We start from the raw sequence: 23,907 nt of genomic DNA, 5'->3' as shown, positions 1-23,907 counted from the left end.
TTGTGTTTTTTGATAAAATTATTGTTATTGGGTTTAGGGTAACTAACCTCACATTCATATTCTTTAATGTCCCTTCTTAGTTTATCCATTTTTCTCTCTATCAAATCTTTACATCTACTATCAATTTCGTCCTTCAGTTTGTCATACTTCTGTTTTTCACCATGAACTTCAAACATTAAATCTTCCTTAATATGTGCATCTATAACATTAATTTGTTCAAATAAAATGTCTAAATTCCTTACATTCTCATCAATAATACATTTTATAATTTCAAGTCCGCAATTATTGAAAACTTCCAATAACTGTTTGTGGAATAATGACCCTATTTGTACATTGTTAGGGTACTTCCACGTTCGTAACCCTTTCGGCACAATTTTACGTTGCAAGCATTCATTCAAATATCTATTTTCTATAACAATTGCCTTATACTTATACATAAGCTTTGAAGCATCCTCTATTTTCTTTTTATAAGAATCAGAATTGGTGCTATAACGTGTGTTGCCATCACAAGAATCAAAGTCAAATGTCTGTAACTTTTTAAGCCAAACATTCATCTCCTGATGATCGGAGATGTTCACAGTACCTTTGTTATGTTGGCGCACTTCACGTACAGCTCCCCAATTGTCATCGGTATCGTTCTCACCCTCAAAAAACAACTCCGGTGTATTCGCTGGGTCAAAAGTTTGACCGTTCGGTCCTCTATCCTGTAAATTCGCTCCTTCGGTGCCATAACTAATCCTCTTACATTTCGGTTTCTGTTGCCTCTGACCCAGACCTTCATTCTCATCCGTCACTTCCGGTGGTAGGGAGCGCTGTACTAAAGTTTGACATAGTAGCGTCAACAGGTCCACTAGGGCTGTAAGCTGCCCTACTAATTTTCTAGATTGACTAGCTTCTTCGTTGAAGGATGGACCCTCCTTCTCCTTATCCATACCGTTTGATAAACCAAACCAAAACCAAAAACGGCAACCTCCTCCAAAAACCAATACCATGCAATAGGAAGTCCACCAAGGAGAAGCGGTCCAATAATCCAAAGCTTTTATTCACAAAAGGAAAAAAAAGCTTTTATTCACAAAAAGGAATTGAGGGGTGGCCCATGGGAGGAATGTATAGGTTATAGAGAGCTATGGTGGCAATTAGCACTTGAGGCAAATAAAAATCCAGGATTGAATGAATATATTTCAATCCAGCCACTATTAAAATTAAAAGCAAGCAAGGAATAAAATTTCCCCATATACGCCACTAGGTGGCAGTACACCAACACACATTAATATACAAGTACCTTCAATGTATTAAATAATTTAATAGATATTTTAGATATTTAAATTATAACTTATTTTAAGACAACATAATATTTATTACACAAACATTTTTAAAAGTTTTATGGAATTATGTATTTATTAAAACAAAAGTATTATAAGTGTAACAGTATTTTTGAAAGTTATTGTTTTAATTGAAAGGATTATGCGATTGATTAGGGTACTGACGTCAATGTATATAACATGGCAATTTTTCATAATGAAGTTGTATCTGATGAAGTCCGTGAGGACGAAAACGCATGGTTTTTAACAGCGTTCATTTCTTGTATTACTATTTTGTGAATAAAAGCTTTGGATTATTGGACCGCTTCTCCTTGGTGGACTTCCTATTGCATGGTACTGGTTTTTGGAGGAGGTTGCCGTTTTTGGTTTTGGTTTAGTTCATATAGTACTACGTACAGAATGAAGTGTTGAGTATCCTGTAAGTCACACACTTGGCATTTACAAAACTTATCAAACAAATAATATTCTTGAGTTATTAGTAAATGGAAGACATGTGATGTCTTTCTATATCTGAAAATGTGAATGTTTGCGGTCACATGAGCATTAACAACTTACTTTGAGTAATGTCATGTTTGGGAAGTGGCACAGAAAGAGGGCACATGGTCAGCCATGGAAAGGATGACCAGTCCATGTACAGCCTTGACTTTTGAGGTGTGAACTATTGGCAGATTCTATGCCTCTTGTTCAGGACACAGTACATGGTAGGAGTACTGTCTGTCTGTGGTCAGTGCTGGGCCAATATATGTATCTTATTAGCACCTGCTACCTACCATGCAAAGGAAACAAGATCATATGGCCCATTAGGAAGCATTTTCATCAGAGACTACACCATGTTCAGACTAGTCTCTATAATTTATCCAATCATTATGGGATGGAGGTACTATGTGTAATGTCATAGCTTCTCAATTTGTAGTATGTTGCAATGGACAATGGATGCAGCAACGATGTCCCTTAAGATGGCCTGTAGATTTTGACAGGTTCATGCATGGCCTTTCATTGACGTGTGCTGAGATGTATCACCTAAGAATGTACTGCTGTTGTATGTCATCTCACATGCTCATTCCCCACTTGTGGTTTTGTTTCCTCTTCAGAGAATAACATTTTTTCATAAAAACATATACGTCTCACTATAGCTCTGTTTTTGAAATTCAAGAGCTACCACACTTGTACAAAATTCCCTAAAGCCTTGTGGATACTTCTTCACATTCAGTTTATTCAGCCTTTACTGAATATGCTCTTTTCATGTTCTCGTTTTTTGCCACTCTCTATTCATTTGGGACAAATCAAAATAATTTTCACAGTTTCAAGCATTTGTCACATGGCATCCTCCGACGCCATAATTTTAGCTTCCACTCTTTAGAGCTGCAGTCTTCTCATACTCAAGATGTTAACCCACTAACTGGATAGATGTAGTAAAAATAAAGACAATAAAATTGCACACACTTTATCTGTAACTATGTAAAGAAAAACTACACGTGCAACAGCTTGATGGAGGAAGAGTGAATGTCAGCAATATTAGCAGAAATAAGGAACATGGGGCACTTCAAAAGACTAGAAACACTGTCTCTCTTTTTCTGTGTCTTGCACACTTCTCATTGGAGACCTATGACTTACCCTCCAAGCAATCAGAGACCACAGTAGTGCAAGATCTCTTCACCCACAAATTCAAGAAGCTCTAAACCTGGGGAGAGGCAGATTGGTTACTTAGCATCTCCCTAAGTTCAGCAATAGACTCTCCCTGCTGGTAAAGCAGTGTGTCACATGATCTTACGTCAAACAGGACCTGGACAATTGGATGGGTATTCATAAATTTGGCCCTAGGTATGACTGGGAAGGGAGATTACACAGTCTAATGTGAGAAATGATGAAGCATAATGCTTTCAAGAATCAATTAGTCTTGGTGATTTTGCTGGCATGTAATAGTTCTTACTTTTTTTGGCGAAACCATGATTGGTTAGTCCATTAACATCTACAGTAGGTCCAAGAAATTAAAGAAACCTTCGGACTGGTGACAAGGACACAAGAAGTGCTTGTCTGTTGTCAAATACCTGGTCTGTATTTCTTTTGTCAAATATGTTGTCTGTATTTCTGTTTCAAATACATGGTCTGTATTTTGGTTTCAAAGCACAAAAAAGCATAATTCTTTCCACCATTATTTTTCAAAATCAAACATTTTTAACTGACATGTATATTATTGAACAATTACATACACAGACACACACACACACAATATATGGATAGAATCTATACATATGAGCATTACATACATACAAATATGTATGGGCTGCCATTCATCTGATCAAATGCTCAGTTTGTCAAACACACTGAATGTAGGTATAAATGGTTGAATTTGCAAGTGTTAAAAAAATGGCAGTTAGTTTTTGGTGAAGTTTGCAGACTGTAGGAAGAGGGAATTTGCTCTTTTCCCACTGCCACTGCTAGCTGTTATAAGTAAAATATGTTGTGTGTTTTTGATACAACAGTAATGTTCAGGTACCAGGATTTATTATACCTCCTCCTTTTTCATTGTCCCAGTCTTCTAGTATTTGTTTAGGATATGAGGCAGCAGGTTTTATTTGGGATATCAGGCACTGGGTGTTTGGAAGTTGCAGGGTCAGCAGCAGAAATAATATAAAGGAATGTAGAATCAAGAAAAACAACTTCCTTTTCATATTACTCCTGGCAAAGGAAAGATTTAGAAAAAAAACTTAAATTAGCTATAAGGGGTAAATGTGATTAGGTGGAAGTAAAGATGGACATCTGTAATTTAGTATTTGCAGGACACTTAGCAGAAGCAGCTTGCAGGTTAAGGCAAGTCATTTGAGTCTAACAATCCTCATGGATGAACATTTGCTTCATAAAAGCATGCAGGCAAAGGTGAAGTATGTCAGGCAGCCTTATGTATCTGTTTTTCACGCCTAGATTACCAAATGGCAGTTTTTGCACATTACATTGGAAAGTTACTGTTGCTTCTTTGCAGCTGCAGTGAGTATTTTAACTTACTTTGCTTCCAGTACATTTAATTTAATGAGATGTGCTCACTATGTCATGCACTACCAGCTCATTGAGTGACAGCTCCTGCCTGATATCTATCTTGTATCAGGGTGCACCATGTTACAGCTTACTGAGAGTGGTACATCTGTACTATGTCAGGGTGCTGCTTAGAGCAGCTTATCAAACTAGTTAATTATTCATTGGGTTTCTAATATATGCCTTGTTTCTGAATAACAGGTAAGAGTCAGCATTAATTGGTCAGCTTGATGCAGCCTAATGCACCCCCATTGATTTCAGCAGCTCTCTGCTACCGTTCATGGATAAGCATGGAAACAGGAGACTGACAGAGGAATATGCAGCTCCCCTGGATATATCTCAAATCCTACCTGCAGTAATTGCCAATGTACCTAACTGACTTAATGATCTATTCTAATCAAACAACCTTATCGCACATGTGACAGGAAGAAGTGCATTCTCTACCCACACTTTTATTCTTCTGTCCTTATATCATGAAAATATTTATGTAAATCAAAGTCACTATAGCAGTGAAGGTTATTTTACAATATGCAATGGCAGGGGATGTTGAAAGTTTTGTCTCCCTTGAAAAAATCCTCAGTTTATGATTCATTTACTCTATCCGTCTTAGTTCATTTATTTTAGCTCAAAATATCTGTTCATATTTGTTACACGAAACATAGAATACGATAGTTGATGGTTATAGCATACTAGATAAACTACCCACTTCAGGGATATTAAAATATGGCCATTCTGATGTACAAAATGAAATATATGACATTGTGTGATAATTTTATTTATTTTTTTTGGAATTAGTACAAAACCTGAATAAAATTCAGAGCACACAAAAATGTAGTACTACAATGCCAAAATGTGAAACTGTTGAAAAAATAGTTCACAATGTTTCAGTGTTAAACAACAAGGCATAAATGACTGTGTGTCATATTGTAATGGGAATGAAGGTCATGGAGATAATCCTAAGAGGAAGGCTGGTAGCAGCTCATCTGCACTGCAGTCTCTGGGACAGCAACCAGTGTGAGCTAATGGATAGAACGAGAACTGTCAATCAGACCTGCTCCAGTTTTGTGACAACCTTACAGGTTAGCTTGATAGGGGAATACCGGAAGAAAAAGTCTACCTGGACTTCAGCAAGGCCTTTTATTCTGTTCCACACAGGAGACTAAAAGGAGAACTGGAGGGGTCGGTGGTAGGACTGACAATGAAGTGGACAGCTGCATGGTTCTATGGTAGGACATTGACCTTTGTGGTCAGATGGACAATGTTAGCAGTCAGGACAGTTTATAGAGGAAGACCACAGGGTCTGTCAAAGGTCCTTTACTCTTTTGTGTGTTTGTCTTAGACAGGTGCATGATAGGGCTGAGTCTAGAGAAGGATTTGGGAAGGTGAACAAATGAGAGGAAAGGTAACAGATGAGGTTTCATGCAAAAGGAAAAGTTTTAAGCAATGTACTCATGCCTCCACATCCATGTTGTGACGAATCCGCTAGGATGAGTAGAAATGAGGGCAACAAGTCAGAAAAAGGACCTGAGTGTTGATCACATGTGGACTGGACCATTGGAGGAGTGACAATACTGTGGCAGCAGCAGTGAGAATTATGTGGTGTGTTCTCAGGAGTGTAAAGGGAAAATGATTCTACTCCACAGGGCCTTGATTAGACCTCACCTTGGGTACTGTGTGTAGAAGCTGTTTAAGGAAAATGATGTTAGAGTGTTGGTTGGAATCCAGGGGATGGCTAACTGAAACATCTGTGGGATGGAGTGGAAGAAATAGGATTAAGAACTAGAACATGAAGATCTTTTCACTTGAAGTCAGAAAACACAGAAGGACATGATAGTAGTACTCACCATCTGTCAGGAATATTGGATATGAATGTCTCCTTTAGATTAGGAAAGATAAAGTAGAAAGGCGGAGATGCAGACAACAGACCATAGAGTCTAATATATCGGTGGAATTTCCAATAGTTGTTTATCACAGAGTTGGTTGAGGATACAGGGGATGAACTACCAAAATGAATCATTCATAGGGAATTGGCACAGACATTTATAAGAGCATGTTACAAGGGAAAAAGTGTCAGGGAAAGATTGGAATAGATGGCAGGAGGTAGAATATTCAATGCAATTAAAAGATCACACTAGGTAGATTCACTTATTGATTCAAATGTGTGTATTAGACAGTCTGAAAGACCACTACACTTTACCTCTGCTCTCTATCGAAAAGGGGCTGAGTGGCCAGATGTGGGTGAGTTTAGGGTCACTTTTCCATTTCTCTAAGGTAGAGTTAAAGACAGTGAGGAAGCTTGTTTACTCCTGCCACTGTAAATCCCACTGTGCTAATAATGGACCAGATGTAATCAATGTCTCCAGATACTTTTTCTGCTCTGTTGACATTATTATTAATGCATTACATTTCATATAGATTTAGAGTTGAAGCTTATTCCAGAAATAGACTATGCTTTGAGACTGGTATCTATCCCTCCAACAGGTCATGGTTATATTGTGATACAGGTTTAGATCCCAAAGCTTGATATTTCCTGCTTTATGAACATGAAGGAGAGCAAGCAGGACATTGTCATTTGCAATCTTATAGTTCAGGCAGTTGTGACACCCCTGCACTGGCCCAATAATCAAGGAGCCTCAATCCTCACCACTAGCACCAGCGAGGGGCGTCCACATTGGGAGGATAACAAGTGCGCACACAGTAAATTACAATTTCTCTTAAGAGCACACAGAGATCAGTCAATTTGGGGCTGGTTTCTCCCATTCCCTCCATATCCCAAATAAGACTCCCCACTGACACAGCTATAGGGTTCAGATCTCATCTGTGTAGTCAAGCCAAAACCTCCAGCACCTTCTCGGTCCAACCAGTGCTTTGTGTCCTTGCCCATGTAGCTGACACACACACACACTTTGAGATTTAATTTATATACAAACACACAGACACTCTTGGAGAAGGCTGGCACAGGTTCACTAGATATGCCACTTTATGCCCAGGCTATAAGGTAGTAATCACTGCCACCAACTACTCATCAGCTACTCTAAAGGCCCTTACCAAAAGTTGTACAATTCTGCTGTGCAATGTTGTATCCAATTGGTAAGTGCATTGAGTCTCGAAGGCTATTTAGGAGTGGCTTGTACAGTATCACCAAATAGATGCAAGTACTGTATGAGCTTAAATTATCTCTACACAAAACAGCCACAGTTGAAAGGTTTAAATATATTTAATAATATATAATAATAAACAAGACAATATTCATTAATTCAACACATTGACAATAGAGAGTGCAGAAATCACAGGAAATGCTTTAAAACAACATTGTAGGATAGTCTCACACAAGTATAGAAAACATCTACACTAATCTGGCTATTTTCCTATCTATCTCTAAGAAAAGTACTAAGATCTAAATCCTGCTTACAGAGCAAAGCAAAGTGCTGGAGAGTTGTTAGCTTCAGAACAAAATACAAAATGCACCTCTTTCTCTATGAGAGAATTTTTAAATTGATAATGCACATTACTGCTGAGTCATTTCAGATACCATAATTCTTGTCACGTCTGCTTAAGCTTCCCAGGCTCACATAACTTAAAATTTAACATTTCTTTGTGATGTGCAGCTGTCAGGAAGTCACAGCAATAAAAGACACTTTATATGTGAAACCTAGTAATTATCTCTGCCTTACGACACTAGAAAGAAGCTTTTAGTCCAGACATCCTGTCTCTTTGCTTGAGATCACACAAAGTCATAAAATTCTTATCAGCTTATTTTCTTAGACTTTGCAAGGTAACTCTGTATGTCCCAGTTTTCTACCATGAAAACATACATTACATAGGCATAGAGTTTATACACAGTTCTGCTTTCTTTCCAGAAGGGTGCACTGTGGTTACATTTTTGAAGCTCGGCACATAACACAGTTTTCTTAAATTTGTGAAACAAGCTTGTGGATCACATTAATATTTACACTGACATAGAATTATTTGCAAAATTCTATCTAGCTAGGTTGGCAGCCTATCAGTTTATCACAGCAGTGATCATCATGTAGGAGTCTGTAGGAGATGAAACAGAAAAGAGTGACAAAACTTTTAGACACTTGCTATAGCTTGGTGAACTCCTACTACCTGAGTTCCTGTTTTCTTTTGGTTATGAAATGTTGCTGTCTTTCTAATTGTGCCGTATACAAATATGAAAGAGGCATTAAACTGTAATATAGGCCTGATTAGAGAGAAGAACAGGAGAATAACTTCCTTAGACAAAAAAGATATGCCCTTAACATTTAGGTACACTAGGCAGAAGGATTTGCAAATGGCAATTAAGTAGTGTTTGAAAGAGAGACAATTGTCAATGAGCATACATTGGTGTTTGACACTATTATTTTGGAGGTGGGTGTCATTCCTAGGGTAGGTGCAGGAGTGGTCTTGTTTCCTAGAACAGTAGAATACTATATGTTTTACATTCAGCTTTATTCAATGATCCTGACACTTCAGAGGATGTGGGTGTCATTTGGAATGTTTGACAAATCTGACTTTGCAGTCATCATAAAACATGGTCATTTAAGAGTACACTGTCAGCTTTGACATTTGCAAAACATATACCAGAACGTAGTAGTCCAGAATGAAGCCCTTGTAGGGACACACAGGAGATTAGTCATTTGAGAAAGTTATGCCATCAAAATGAATCAAATTGGTTCTGTCTCTGATAGTTTGCTGTGCAACAAGTTACACAGGCATCTCTACATATTTAGCCAGAGCAGTTTGTCTAAGTTTTCTGTGTCCAGCAGATGCAAAATAATAATAACAATAACAATGGCAGCAGTGTATCAGAAAAGAAAAGGTGTCTTGGGGTATTGATTACTTCTGAACTAGACCATCATAACACAATTCTATTACAGTACAGAAGTAAACAAATGGCTGGAGTGTATTTTCAGAGGGATAAGTTACAGAAGCAAAGACATCATTCTTCCACTCTACAGAGCTTTGACCTGAGTGCACCTTGAGTACTGCATGTGGTTCTGGAGCCATTTAAGGAAGGGCACCTCAGGCTCCTAGAAAAAAGAGAGAGTTATTATCTGCTATGCCCATGAAGCAGAAATAATATAATGTATCAATATCTGCAACAGCTGTGAAGCTCGATTCACCACACAAAGCCAACCATGGGTAAACCCAGCATTCCCCACACCCAGCTATGGGTTATTGCTATTATGCAATGACATTATTTAAGAAAAGAATGACTTATTTTTCTTAAATATTGTCATTGTATAATGGTTCCATGACGTTCTTCTGCTTTCTTTCAGCACCCTGCTGCTTTCTTGATGTACTGCTCATGAGTATGGGACTTCGGTTCACACACTTGTTCAGTACATCAGTGCTTTAGAAAGGAAGCAATGGAGTGAGGAAGATCTCTGTTGCTTTTATTTTTTCTGTTTAAATAAAGTTTGAAATCTGGACAGTTCAGAAGTAGGAGAGAGACAGGCCAGAAATATAAGGGAAATAAGGTAAAATTCTTTAGTTTTGCTTAATGTCCCTGATTATATTGTATTTCTCCCGTCTCTCTCATACCGGTAAACTCTATGGGTTTCAGACTTTATACATTTGGCTCAAGAAAACTGGAAAGATGCAGCATATATTAATAGAAGAAAGTCTAGGTGAGTGGACTTTTTCAATTGGTTTATGCTCGATTTTACAACTGGCATTCTGGTTGGGCTGACCAATCAGCATGCACATCTTTGAATGTTAATGACTAGTCATTGTATAATAAATATTTTATTTCGTTATTACAAAATGTGCACAAAATTCAGAGTATATAAAATTTTACTGTCAGATACCAAATTGTAGAATTGTTGAAAAATACAATTTCACAGTATTTTAGAATTTAGACAGTGAAGTGTACTGAAATATGTTTTATCTCTTAATGACATTTATCTAGGTGAACAGAGTTGTTTGAGCAATGCGTGAGTGTATGTGCGTCATTGTGTAAGAGGCGCAGTAAGTCATACAACAGCTGAAGATTTTAAGGAAAGATAAATCAGCTTGTGGTTTGACTCCTAGGAAGACCATGACGCTTCTTGTTTCAGCTTTTCATGGTTAGGGGTTGCCACAGCAGATCACCTGTCCGCTTATGATTGGCAGTGGAGTTTTTACGGTGTCGAGTTGCCATCCCAGTGCCCAGCCTTCCACAGAAGGCATACACATGCACGCACTCATGCCTAGGTCCAATTTACAGTGTCCAGTCAACCTACAGCATGTCTTTGGGATGTGGGAGGAAACCAAAGCACCCAGAAGAAACCCACGCGACCACAGGGAGGACATACAGACTCTGCACAGAAGGCACCCCAGCCAAGGATTGAACCAGAGAACCTCTTGCTGTAAGGTGGCAATGCTAACCACTGCACCACCATGGCTGCCAGTGAAGCTGATTAGCTAATAAGCCATCTGAGCTACAGCCTCTGTTCTAAGCACATGAGATGGGAAAATAAGCTAAGGGAATCAGGGTTATTCAAAAGTGCTAGAAATGACTTAAGTTCACCATTGTGTCATGGGTGCAATGAATGCCACAGAACTGTCTAATATCAATAAATTACTCTTAGACCTAGAACCCAAACAAAAGACAGATTGGGTGAGACTGGATATAATACTTCTGGAATTATAGCAAGGAAAGTTATGGAAATCAGATACTAGTGAACTTTATTATTTAATATTGGGGGTGATCCTGTTAGCATTATATTAATCTGTGAAATGTGAGTTATTTAAGTGATTCATAAAGGATTGATGAGCCATTGACAACTGAGATGTAAAATATTCAAACATTAGAGTGTCATAAAAAAAGGTTACATAGAAGATATTCAGCATCTTTCACTGGGACTCTCATACACAACCCTTTATGGCTGCTATATCCTCGACACTACCATTCTGTAAAAATGCTAACACCAAGTCATGTTCAAGGCTAGAAAATCAGAAACTGAGAAAAAAACATGACTCATCGTATCTCTCTTTACAAAGGAAACCACTGCAAACCAATAAACAAAGGGAAACCACTGCAAAAAAACAAAAAAAAAAAAACAAAAGGAAACCAGTGCAAAATAAAAATCTATTTAGCTTGTCACTTGACAAAACACAACATGACAAGACACAGTATTCCCTGTTTACCACTACGCCCTGCTCTGTCCTGAAACTAGAGAAGATGCATCCTTCTTGCATCTTATCTAATAAATGTATTAATTTAACATTTGTGGACCAAGAAAGTCTGACTAGGACAAAAAATGGTTCAGACACATGTCTTTGGAATGTAAGAGGAAATAAGAGCACTTGTAGGAAAATCGCACAAACACAGGGAGGACCTGCAGACTCTGCACAGGAGGCACCCCAGCTAAGAATTGAAAACCTCTTGCAGTAAAGCAACAGCATTAATGACTGCAAAGCCCAAATGCTACTGATGTACATTGTTCTTTGCATGTCTTTTGGTTTCTTCAAAGATCACAAATGGAATACATGCTGGTCAGTTATTTTTTGTAAAGACTCCAACGGATCATAGAATGATTTACTTGGGTACTTTGGATAATTGTTTTAAACATTATAATGTATATATGTTTTTTTCTTTATTATTTTTAGTTAGCATGTTAGTAAAGTAACCTAGTTCACCCATTATCCAGAGTATTCCTGTGAAATAAATAAAAATAAAAAAATCTGAGATCACTGTTGCATGTTGTGTACATATGTAAGGTGTCAGTTAAAGAATATGTTTTAAATGTTTATCACTAATAGTTTGTATAGACTCTCCATTAGAAGTTTGAGGCTCTGTGAATGAGTCCTGAAACTACAAAAATATATGTGACATTAATACAAATAAACATTTTGAAATTTGCTGCTCCATATTTAAGTAAGCCCCTGGCACCTCATGATGTGGGGGAGGCTGTCCCCCCAAAAAACCTCCTTAATCACTTATACTTCAGAGGAAAGAAAATATTCTAAGAAACAACAATTTTGGAGTTAATATGTATTTCATTGAAATCACACAAATTCACACAGGTTTGAAGATCATAGTTACAGACCTTGGATATTTATAACACAGCCTAACCACTAATTTTGGTTCATGCACAATCACAGCAAAAAAAAAATTCCACTTCTGGCTCAGAAAAGGTCTGATTAGCTGTCTACTTAAAACGCTAGGAGCTTATTTCCTTATTAAAATATGTCATACTTTATTGCTAGTCTCTAAAGCTGCAGAGCTTTTAATTTCTGTATGTGATTAAAAAGTTGCAAATGATGCATACATGCAGACAATATTATGCTTTTAATTTGTTTTTGTTCCACAGTACAGAGAAAAAAATATTAAAAACCGTAATGCTTTTTGTTATTTTGCAATGTATTTATCCATCCTTTTCTTATTTTTCCATTAGTCCCCTCATCTTTGTCTTAAAGCCTGTTTACTATTTTTCTTTGAATTAACAATTTTGCCTTTCTGATAACTCATTTATATAGCAATACGTTCTCCCTCTCCCTTTTTTCTCTGTCTCTCTCTATCTCTTTCTATACACACACACACACACACACACACACACACACACACATATATATATATATATATATATATATATATATATATATATATAGATATAGGTTGTTTTGTAAGCTTCATCTGCAAATCCATCATTTTGGTATTTTGAATAAGAAAAAATATATATTAGTAACTGGTTTAATTTAAACTGCATGAAATAAATTCTCCTGTCTCACATTAAAAGTAGAATTAGTGTTATCTTCTCCTTTTAAGTTGTCTTAAGTTGTTGAGACTAAGAAAATTTGTTGTCATATATACTTATGCATAAACAGGCACAAGAAAAATTCTTAGCAAAATATGGACTTGGGCTGTTCTAGCTATAGATTCTGTTAATGGTATCACAGGTCATGTATACTATGTACAGACTTACAAGCAGAAGAGAAACATACTGCTTAGCTTTTGGTAGGAAAGGCTTCATCGTGTGAAGACAAATCCTTAAGACATCTTTTAATAAGTTACAAACATGCAGCAGACTCATAACAACCATTGCACAACAGCTTATGTTTAATAACCATGGGGTAGAGACATTACCCTTGTCTAAAAACTATGAACATAGCAGTGACAAACAGCTTAGGCAGTTTTGCAACATTAACAAAAACTTAACTCTCATCCAGAAAAACAGTAAATGACATCTGGATTCTTTGGCCAGGGCATTTTTCTAATAAAAAATTGCAGAGCTGCAATGTTTCTAAAGGCAATTAATAATTTTTGATTATGTCACTTCAAGAAAAACAGACCATTAAAGTGACAATACAGACAAATGTGCAGACACAGATGGATGAACATTGCTGAGTCTGAAATAAATGCAAATAAATAAATGGACATCAGATATCAGGATTGTTATACCCTGTTTGTACAGTCTTCTCTGAGTTGGCAGTATTCAAGTGCAACACGCAGCATTTAAGGAATTAACTAGAGAGTTAATGCAATATTCATCAGTCCACAGCCATTGCCAGAAGCAAAATATAAGTGTAGTGTCCAACTGTAGCTATTCTTAAATGACCAGCACTGATAGAGTAGCACAGATTCTCTAAATAACAAAAAGTGAGTTTATACCATAATTTCAAAATATTCTAGTTATGATGCCTTACTTACTTTAAACAAAACAAATCCAGGCATACAGAGCTCTGACAGATAAAGTAAAGTTACTAAAACAGTATTGAAATGTAAAAACAGAAATCCATAGCTAAAAGTGTTTCTCACAAACAAGTGCAAAATGCATTAGCATGAAATCTCTCATATTGCTTTCTAATCTCTTCATAGTCACTTTCAGATGATTAATTATTATTTATATTGGACAGTCTGACTATAAGCAGTAGTTTACTTTATTGATAAAGACTTCTTCACACAAGCTATTTGCAATTTCTGACTACAAGGATCATATGAAGATAATGCTAGAAGCTTTGCTGTACAATATCATAGTATGGCATATATAACTCAATGGTAATGAATCCTCAACATTCCAAGACCCACAGCAATCTATCTAAGCATTTCCATACTGAGACAGATTATATATACTTCAGATTTTGACTCCTAGTGTGTGCATAGTTAAATCTCTCTCAAGCTGTATTATTACCATGGAGAAAGAAGAAGCACATAAAGCCCGTCTTGATGCATTTAGAAACGCATCTTGGGAATGGAAACGTAACAAGAGGAGATGTTGAGAGCATAAAACATAGTACACTCTGTGTTCAGTTATGTCCTTATTATAGCCAATAAATTGGCAATATAAAGACATGCTTCCTGTATACTTTTACCTGTAAATTGAAATCATGGAAATAGGGTCTGCTTTTTCCCTTCATATGCATACGTCATTATTAGCTCTTTTGAATAGCATTCTTGGTATTGCTAGATTAATACATCAATGGAAAAGATACCTTAATGACTTATTTGGTCTGAACAGGGAACATAAATAATGCTGAAGAATTTGTGCAGTACATGAATCCCAATTATTTAGGTATTTTGTTTGCTACAAAGGCTGAACTTTCCTGAATTTTCCATCACTGATTTTGTCTTTAATTTGACATCATCAAAAGTTTATTAACATGTACACCCATAAAACTCATGTAAAAACAATGACTCTATGAAAAATGTGTTTAAAAAACAAACACACACACAAAATAGAAAAATGAGGGAGAAAGAAAAGAAAATCTATACATCAAAACCTTTTTGAGATATAACAGTTAAACTAACCGTTTTATATAATTCTTTGTGCTAGATTCCAAAAGAGGAGTTGTCATTGTAAGTCTGTCGTGATTCCAAAAGGCTTGTTCTCAGTGTAAGTGACTTACTTTGGTATAAGGCTGATCTATAAACTGGTTTACTCCAACAGCTGTATTACAAAAGACTTGCTCTAAGTGTAAGTGATCACTTACACATAGATCAAGTCTTTTGGAATCTGGCCCTTTGTTAACACTGATGTAGATGTAGAAGGAGCTAAACATATTGATGAATCAGTCTCTACGTCTATATACCAGAATCCCTTTCTTCTCTGCACATCTGCACAGGTTATGACCCTAGAGATATGATTACAAATATCCCAAATTTACAATTCCTACCATCGAGGAGAAAGGAGAATGTGAGACTCTAATGAAAACTCTGACAAGGCAACTGCTGATATGACACACAGGTTTGCGTGCGTCAGTTATCCCATATGTCATTTGAGAAAGATAACAAATAGGACCAATCTTTTACATCAGATTGAATGGAATAACCAGCAGACAGTATATTGCTTAAGATTACCACTACTTATGATAGTAACACTGTAAAATTCTGTGCGGTCATATAGAGACATTTGGCTATTCTGTTTACTCATAATGTGTTATTGTCCATATTAACCAATGAGTGTGATGGTGTCAGACATGGTAGAAATATGGGGCAAATTTTAGGCAAACATAAATCTGATTCTAATCCTGATTGTGATGATAAGAGGTATTGCCAGCTATGCCAGGAGAAGTAGGGCAGTGGATGTGCAACATATGCCAGCACTGTTATCTGGAATTTAGTAAAGAACTATGTTATTTGAATATCAAACTGATTTGTACAGATGCTTGTGTTGAAAATGTATTTTTAAAGTTGCTTGTGTTAAAATTTATCAACCATGTGTCCTGATCAACAGAGAGAAATGTGCATGTATTGTAACTGCTGAAATGTATATGTTGTAACAGAGGATACTGGAAAAGAAGAGGTTAATTTAAATCCACCTGTCTTTGAAAAATAGCAAGAAATTAAATTACTATATGTGCATAAAGATTGTATATTACAGTTCTGATTGCAGTGAGAGTCAAAATGTCTGGGAAAACAAATACTAGAAAACTGTTTGTATTGTCTTTAGCTGTGAACTAATTGTTACTCCTGAAGGGTAGAAGTTTGTAACTGCTGTATGACTTCCAGAAGCTACATCAGATCTTAGCAACCTCCATGTGTGTGTACTATTGACAGATATGTGCTACATCCTGGCAATTTCTAGCAAATGAGGTTGCATGGAAACCAGAAATCAGATGACCAGATGTATGTGATGTCATTCTGTAATCCATGACTAAAATAATCTTTTAATCCTAGCTGTGACTGAAATCTCAGTGCAGTCTGTTTTTCTAACCTGACAAGGAAGGACCCTTCATCTACTTAATCTTGTTTTGCTCTAGTAAGTAACCAGGGAATAATAATTATTTAGTTTAATCAGGGAAATATAGTGAAATTAGTTAGCTGATTTTCTGCAACTGTGTGAACCTGTCCACTTGTGTTATTTTTAGTATTTCCTGGGACTGAAACTATGGTGTTTACTGTATATAGATATTTAGTATGTTTATATTCTTTTCTTATTTATTATTAAATATATTTAAACTTTTCATTGTAGCTGGTCTTTTAGAGAATATATTAATCTCTGAGAGTACTTATATGTAGTTGGGGACAGCACTGGCTGCTCTCAAAAGCCTTGCTGTTGGTCAAACTACTATTTGTATTAATGTTAATTTCACTCAGTATAATTGGGTACCCTTGCAATGGGCTTGGAGAACCCAGCTTTGGAGTGTCTGGTGGTGGTGTAACTATCTTATATTGTGGGCAGAAGTTGGCACAGCTAGTACATCTGTGCCAGCCTTTCTCATGTGTGTGTGTGTGTGTGTGTGTGTGTGTGTGTGTGTGTGTGTGTGTGTGTGTGTGTGTGTGTGTGTGTGTGTGTATGTATATAAAAATCAAATCTCAGAGTGTGTTTGTCAGCTGCTTGGAGCAGGAACACAAAGCATTGGTTTCACAGAGAGAGAGAGTGGTGGAGAACTTGGCTTGGACACTCAGCTGAGGTGTCAACTCTATAGCTTTGCCAGTGGGGAGTTTTACTGGGGACCAGGAGGGAGACAGATAGAGAAGTCCAGACCCCAGACTGTGTGGTTGTGTGCTCTTAAGGGAAATTATGATTGATGCAGAGAGCTGCATCAGGAAATACTGCATGCATCTATTTTTGTTCCAGAGTGGTGACAGTACACTGATCATAAATTTGTGAAGAAGACTAGAATGGTTGGTAGGACATGTGGGGAATGTGTTTATTGTAAACACATTACAACTTTGAGTTTTTTTGTTTGCAAAAAAAATTGCAGTGATTCATTTTCTATTAGAAGTTTGTTAAAATGTAATACTAAGGGGTGAAATATATATATATATATATATATATATATATATATATGTGTGTGTGTGTATGTATATATATATATATATATATATATATATATATATATATATATATATATTAGAGAATGCTTTTGTGGGGTATTTTCCATTTGTTAAACATCTAGAATGTTTAAGGAAAGGACAACATTCCATCTTATTGATATGAGATATTAGTGGAGTTGTAGTGCTGCACATAAACATTACATCCTTCAAGATTCATTTTTGTTGTAATAGACATAGGTATTGCAAACTCTTTTATATTAAGCAATTTTTAAACAGATTATTAGATGAGAAAGAGATGAATGAGATGGATTATTCATATGGGGTCCTCATTTCTACTATGGCTAAACTAATATTTAAAATAATATTTCATCTTATAAAAATTTTCAGTTAACCACTACCTAGCTACATAGGTGCGTATGTGTTATTACATTTCTGTATAGATGTATTCTGACCTTTGTTGTGATAATTAAGTAAGCATATTGATCTGTTAATTGTTTTATTTTCACAGTCATAAATGAATAATGTCACTTCACTTATTACACTAAGGAGGCTGCATGTAACAGTGAAACCACTTTTTATATTGCACTGATAATATGTTTAAAAAAATATATATATATATATATATATATATATATATATATATGTATAGTTCTATGTCTGAATGTCAAATGCTCCAAACATCAGTGTTCAGAACAGTGAACCAAGAGGATAGAAATGGCAGAAAGTTGAACCACCATAACACTGAAGAACTGAACGTCGAATGTACTTGTTGTTACAGAAGGGCACACCCCACCCCACCCCATGCAAACCCATGGCTATCCATGTGTGTGTGTGTATACATGCAGTGGATATAAAAAGTTTACACACCCCTGTTAAAATGCCATGTTTTGGTGATATAAAAAAATGAGACCACAATTTAATCATTTCAAAACTTTTCCCACCTTTAATGTGACCAATAACCTGTACAATTTAATTGAAAAACAAACAAATCCGTCAGGGGAAAAAATATATAAAAAAAAAACGTACAATACGCTGTTTGTGTGGACAACCTTAAACTAATACTTTGTTATGTGTGCACACCCTTAAACTAATACTTTGTTGAAGCACCTTTTGATTTAATTACAGCAGTCGGTATTCTGTGGTACACACCTGCCATCAATTAAGGAGACTCTGATTAAAGCCAAATAAAGTTCAGCTGTCCTAGTAGGATTTTCCTGACATTTACTCAGTTATCTGGTACAGCAAAAGCTATGGTTTGCAGAGAGCTTACAAAGCATCAAAAGGATCTCATTATTGAAAGGTATCAGTCAGGAGAAGAGTACAAAAAATTTTCCAGAGCATTGGATATACCATGGAACACACACAGACAGACAGTCATCAAAAAGTGGAAAAAATATGGGACAATGGTGACGTTGCAAACAACTGGACATCCCTCCACAATTGATGAAAAGACAAGATGAAAACTGGTCAGAGAGGCTGCCAAGAGACCTACAGCAACACTGAAGGACCTGCAGGAATTTCTGCCAACTACTGATTGTGTACTAACAATCATCCATATTGTCCATATGTCTGGGCTGTGGAATAGGATTGCAAGACAGAAGCCTTTTCTTACACAGAAAAACATCCAAGCCCAGCTAAAATTTTAAAAACAATGCATCAAGTCTCCCAAAAGTACGTGGGGAAAATGTGTTATGGTCTGATAAGACCAAGATTGAATATTTTGGACACAATTCCAAAAGGTACGTTTGACGGAAAAACAACACTTTGCAGCACCAAAAGAACACCATCCCCACGGTGAAGCATGGTGGTGGCAGTGTCATGCTTTGGGGTTGCCTTTCTTCTGCTGGAACTGGGACTTTAGTCAAGGGGGAGGGAATTATGAACAGTTCAGATACCAGTCACTTTTGGCCCAAAACCTTCAGGTCTCTGCTTAAAAGCTGAAGATGAAGAGGAATTTCAACTTTCAACATAATAATCCCAAGCATACATCCAAATCAACAAAAGAATGGCTTCACCAGAAGAAAATTAAAGTTTTGGAATGACCCAACCAGAGCCCAAACCTATATCCAATAGAAAATGTGTAGGGTGATCTAAAGAGGGCTGTGTACAAGAGATGCCCTTGCAATCTGAGAGATTTGAAGTGCTTTTGCAAGGAAGAGTAGACAAATATTGCCAAGTCAAGATGTGCCGTGCTGATAGAGACCTACCCAAGAAGACTGAATGCTGTAATTAAATCAAAAGGTGCTTCAACCAAGTATTAATTTAAGGGTGTGCACAGACAACAAAGTATTAGTTTAAGGGTATGCACACATATGCAACAAGCATATTTTACGTGTTTTATTTGTTATATTTTTTTCCCCTAACAGATTTTTTTGTTTGTTTTTCAATTGAATTGTACAGGTTATAGGTTACATTAAAGGTAGGGAAAAGTTTTGAAATGATTTATTTTGGTCTCATTTTTTTTATATCACAAAAACTTGTCATTTTAACAGGAGTGTGTAAACTTTTTATATCGAGTGTGTGTATATATATATATATATATATATATATATATATATATATATATATATAAATGTATATCTTGAGAGAGATTTATATATATATATATATGCATACATGCATCTAAACTGGAGTTGTATGTATTGTCAAATGTGGCTTTATTAGCATCGGAATCAGCAAGGCTTGTTTCAGTTTTTGTAGTGCTTAGTTAAAAAATGCTAAGGGATTTCAATGCAATCACTTGAAAAAGGGACAAGAAAAGTTATTCTTCCCGGTATGTTGTGCAGTCTTTGAGTTTTTATACTTCAAGATGAATGACCTAAACATTTTTGCTATACAACTTTGATGGTTTGTATGCAATAAGGAGCTGTGTGCTATGTTGTGTAAATTTGTTTTGTTTTTTTTTATTTTGTCATATCTCTCTGCCTGTTTATCTTTCTCTCTCTCTTCTCTCTGTATCTTTCTACTGCTCTTTCTGGCTGTCTATCTGCATTTTACGATTCTTCCTATGTTTTACTTACTAGAAATCTAAATCTAGTTTCATTTAATGAGCAATGCAAGTATTTACTTGACTTTTACCTTTAATATTTTATTTTATTTAATGTTTTAACATGTTATCAGTTCTGCAGGTATTAGCTACATAATCCTCACTGATGACTACAGATGGATGATTGTTTACATGGCACAGCACGGTCCCTTCTCTATTGTTTACATGGCACAGCACGGTCCCTTCTCTATTGTTTACATGGCACAGCACGGTCCCTTCTCTATTGTTTACATGGCACAGCACGGTCCCTTCTCCATTTGGTATTTTGGTTTTAAATAAGGATACTTAACTTAAAGGTCATGTACTTTTTACTGAAACTGATTCTTGGCATCATATAAATATCAGGCAACTCACGCTAACTTATTATTATTATGACTTCAATATTGCATAAGTGAAAGGCTATGCTGCAGTTGTTGCCTAAACGTTTGCTACAATGAAAATCAACTATCTTAGAAACAAAACAAATTTTCAGTACCTTTCTTGTTTTTATATAAGAGGTTCATAGATCCATAGGTGTGTGCTAGGCTAATGGCCCTGGAGCCTTTACAAGCCTAGCCTAAAAAAATTCCCCAGGTACTGTGCCACCCGATGTTCACAGTACCCCATTCAATAGGGCGATTGGAGTGATCCCTGGGTGAACTTTCTGTTACCGATTCACTTGTCAATATTTGAAGAGGGCCAGCGAGGTGCTCTGCTTGACATGAATGGGAAGCTTATTCCAGAGTATGGGCAGTGTATGGGAGATGAACTTGTCCCTCTAGCATGTTCTGTTAATTGTGGTAATGAGGTTGTGATCTCTGAAGCATGTGGTGCAGGGTGGGATTGGGATTTCTTTAGGTGTAGCATTTCAAGTAGGGCTGGGTCGGACATGGCTTTTGTAAGTTAAGCAGAGATCACCTCTAAGTAGACGATAAGAGACTGAAAATAGCTGAAGTTTCTTGAGTCTATCCATGTAGGACATGTGTTAAAGGCCTAGGATCCTTTTTGTGAGGTACTTTTATGGCCTCTCCAGCTGTTGTAGGTGTCTGGTCAGATACATGCCAAACCAGGGCATTATATTCTATGATTGGTCTATTGAGGGATGAGTAGAGAGGCATGATGACCTCTTTCTTCCTGGATGCAAAACCTTTGGTTATAAGATGTGCCACATAGAAGGACTTTCTGATCACAGTGGCAAAGTGGTTGTCGAAAGTGAGGTGGCTGCCGACCTGGGTGCCCAGATCTCTTTAGCCCCTTCAGTGTTCAGTGGGCTCCCATCAACGTGGTTATTTGTGGGAAATGAATTTTTGCCATAGGGGATGATGATGCATTTTTTTTGGCATTAAGCTTCAGGCCATGGTCCTGACACTAGTCAGTGGTCTCAGAGAAGCCCTTTAGTAGGATGTCTGCATCACTTGGGAAGCTGATAATGACTCCTATCTTGCAGTCATCACTCAACTTGGTCAACCAAAGTCCTGTGTTGGCCTGGACTTCTACGAAGTAGATGCCAAACATGAGAGGGCCCAGGACCAAGCCCTGTATTACTCCACTCATGACTCCTCAACAGTCTGATTTGAAATCTGCAACTTTCACTATGTGGGGTCCTGTCTGTGAGCCAATTTGCAACTCATCTAGTGATGTAAGGATTGATGTCTAGTTGGTGAGTTTATCAATGATACCTGAGTGGGGAATGGTATCAAAGGCCTTGGCCAGGTCGAGGTATGCTGTATACACTGCCTTATCCTCATCCACAGCATTGGTGACTACCTCAAAGAAGTCAACCAGGTTCAGCAGGCAGGATCTCCCCTTGACAAAGCCAAACTGTGTGGGGTCAATACTTTGGAGATTGCCTATATCTTTGATAAGCAGGTCCATGATGATGCGCTCCATAGGTTTGCATACCAGACTCGTCAGGCTAATGGGACAATAGCTCCAAGGGTCTGTAGTTGCGCCCACTTTACAGAGCGGGATGACACTAACAGTGTGCCATTCATTAGGGACATAGCCTGAGGTAAGGATGTGATTGAACAGGGAACACAGATGTGGTGCCAGTTTGTTTTGTAGATCATGTAGGATGCAGCCAGGGATATTACCAGGTCCCATGAATGCTGTATTGTTGTCTTTGGATAATGCAGATGTTACCTGTCCCACAGAAATAATAGTTACCAGGCTTTCTTTTGGTATTGTGATAGGGCCCTCGGTAGGGAGAGAGGTGTAAAGTCAGCACTGAATCTGTCAGCACATATGTTAGCTATTACTATTTACTCAGTATAAGAGGTGCAATTGTGCACTAACTCTGGGTATGTCTTGGAGGTTTTTGATATAGCTGTGGAAGACTTTATGGTTGTTTTTGGTGTCAGCCACAATTTTGCCTTAACTGGCATTAGAGGATTTGATAAGGGATCCCAGCTTTTTGTTGAGACTGATAAGGGATGTTTTCCAGTCTTGTGATTTCATTTTTTTCTGCAGCAGTTTCTTCCTTCTATTATAGAGTTTAGCCCAAAGTCAGCTTTAGAGAAGTTTTTCATGATGGTCACCTTAGCAGGGGGTGTAGGTGAGATGGATATTTCCAAGGTGATCAGTTTGTGGTCACATTTAACCAGGGAGGAATTTGACTATAGGTGTGGAGCAATGGTCTCCCATGTTGGTGATAACCAGGTCAAGGATGTTGCTTCCTCTAGTGGGGATCAGAATGAGCTAGTCCAGGGCATTGGAACTGATAAATTCCAGAAAGTGTTGGGCCTGTACATTGGTACTTGAATAGTTTTCCCAGTTGATGGAAGGGTAGTTGAAGTCATCCAGTATGAGAGTATTGGGTTGGACCTTGTTAGATTCCAGGGTGCTTAGAAACTTGGGATGAGAGTCTAGGGACATGTTTGGGGTTCTGTTTCAGGCTATGACTTGTATCACCATCTTACCCAGTGTTATTTGTACCTGAAGTATCTCAGATGCATTATACTGGGCTACCAGTCTAGAGGTGTGCATATCCTTTAAGAATATGGAGTCAGCACCGCCTTTGGAGCTTCCAGACGTATTCTGGGGATGAAAGATATAGAATGAATTGTAGCCTGGGAGTGCAGGGGTGCTTTCTGCCTCTTTAAATCAGGTCTGCTTTAAGCACAGATATCGGCATTCTCCATTTTGAGGTGAGCTTTGAGTGAGTGCATCTTGAGATTTAGCCTTCTAGTATTGAGCAGCATGACCCTCAGATTGCATTTGTTTGTAGCTGTTATGGTGGAATTTTGATCTTTGGAACACTGTCTAAAAAGGGTGCTATAGGGGTGGCAAGAGCCTTAGCCAGTACCCGGAATCCCAGGGATGAC

Source organism: Protopterus annectens, chromosome 12.part0, assembly GCF_019279795.1.
Source record: "Protopterus annectens isolate FY-2018-M chromosome 12.part0, PAN1.0, whole genome shotgun sequence".
NCBI lineage: Eukaryota > Metazoa > Chordata > Ceratodontiformes > Protopteridae > Protopterus > Protopterus annectens.
This window is presented reverse-complemented; position numbering follows the sequence as displayed.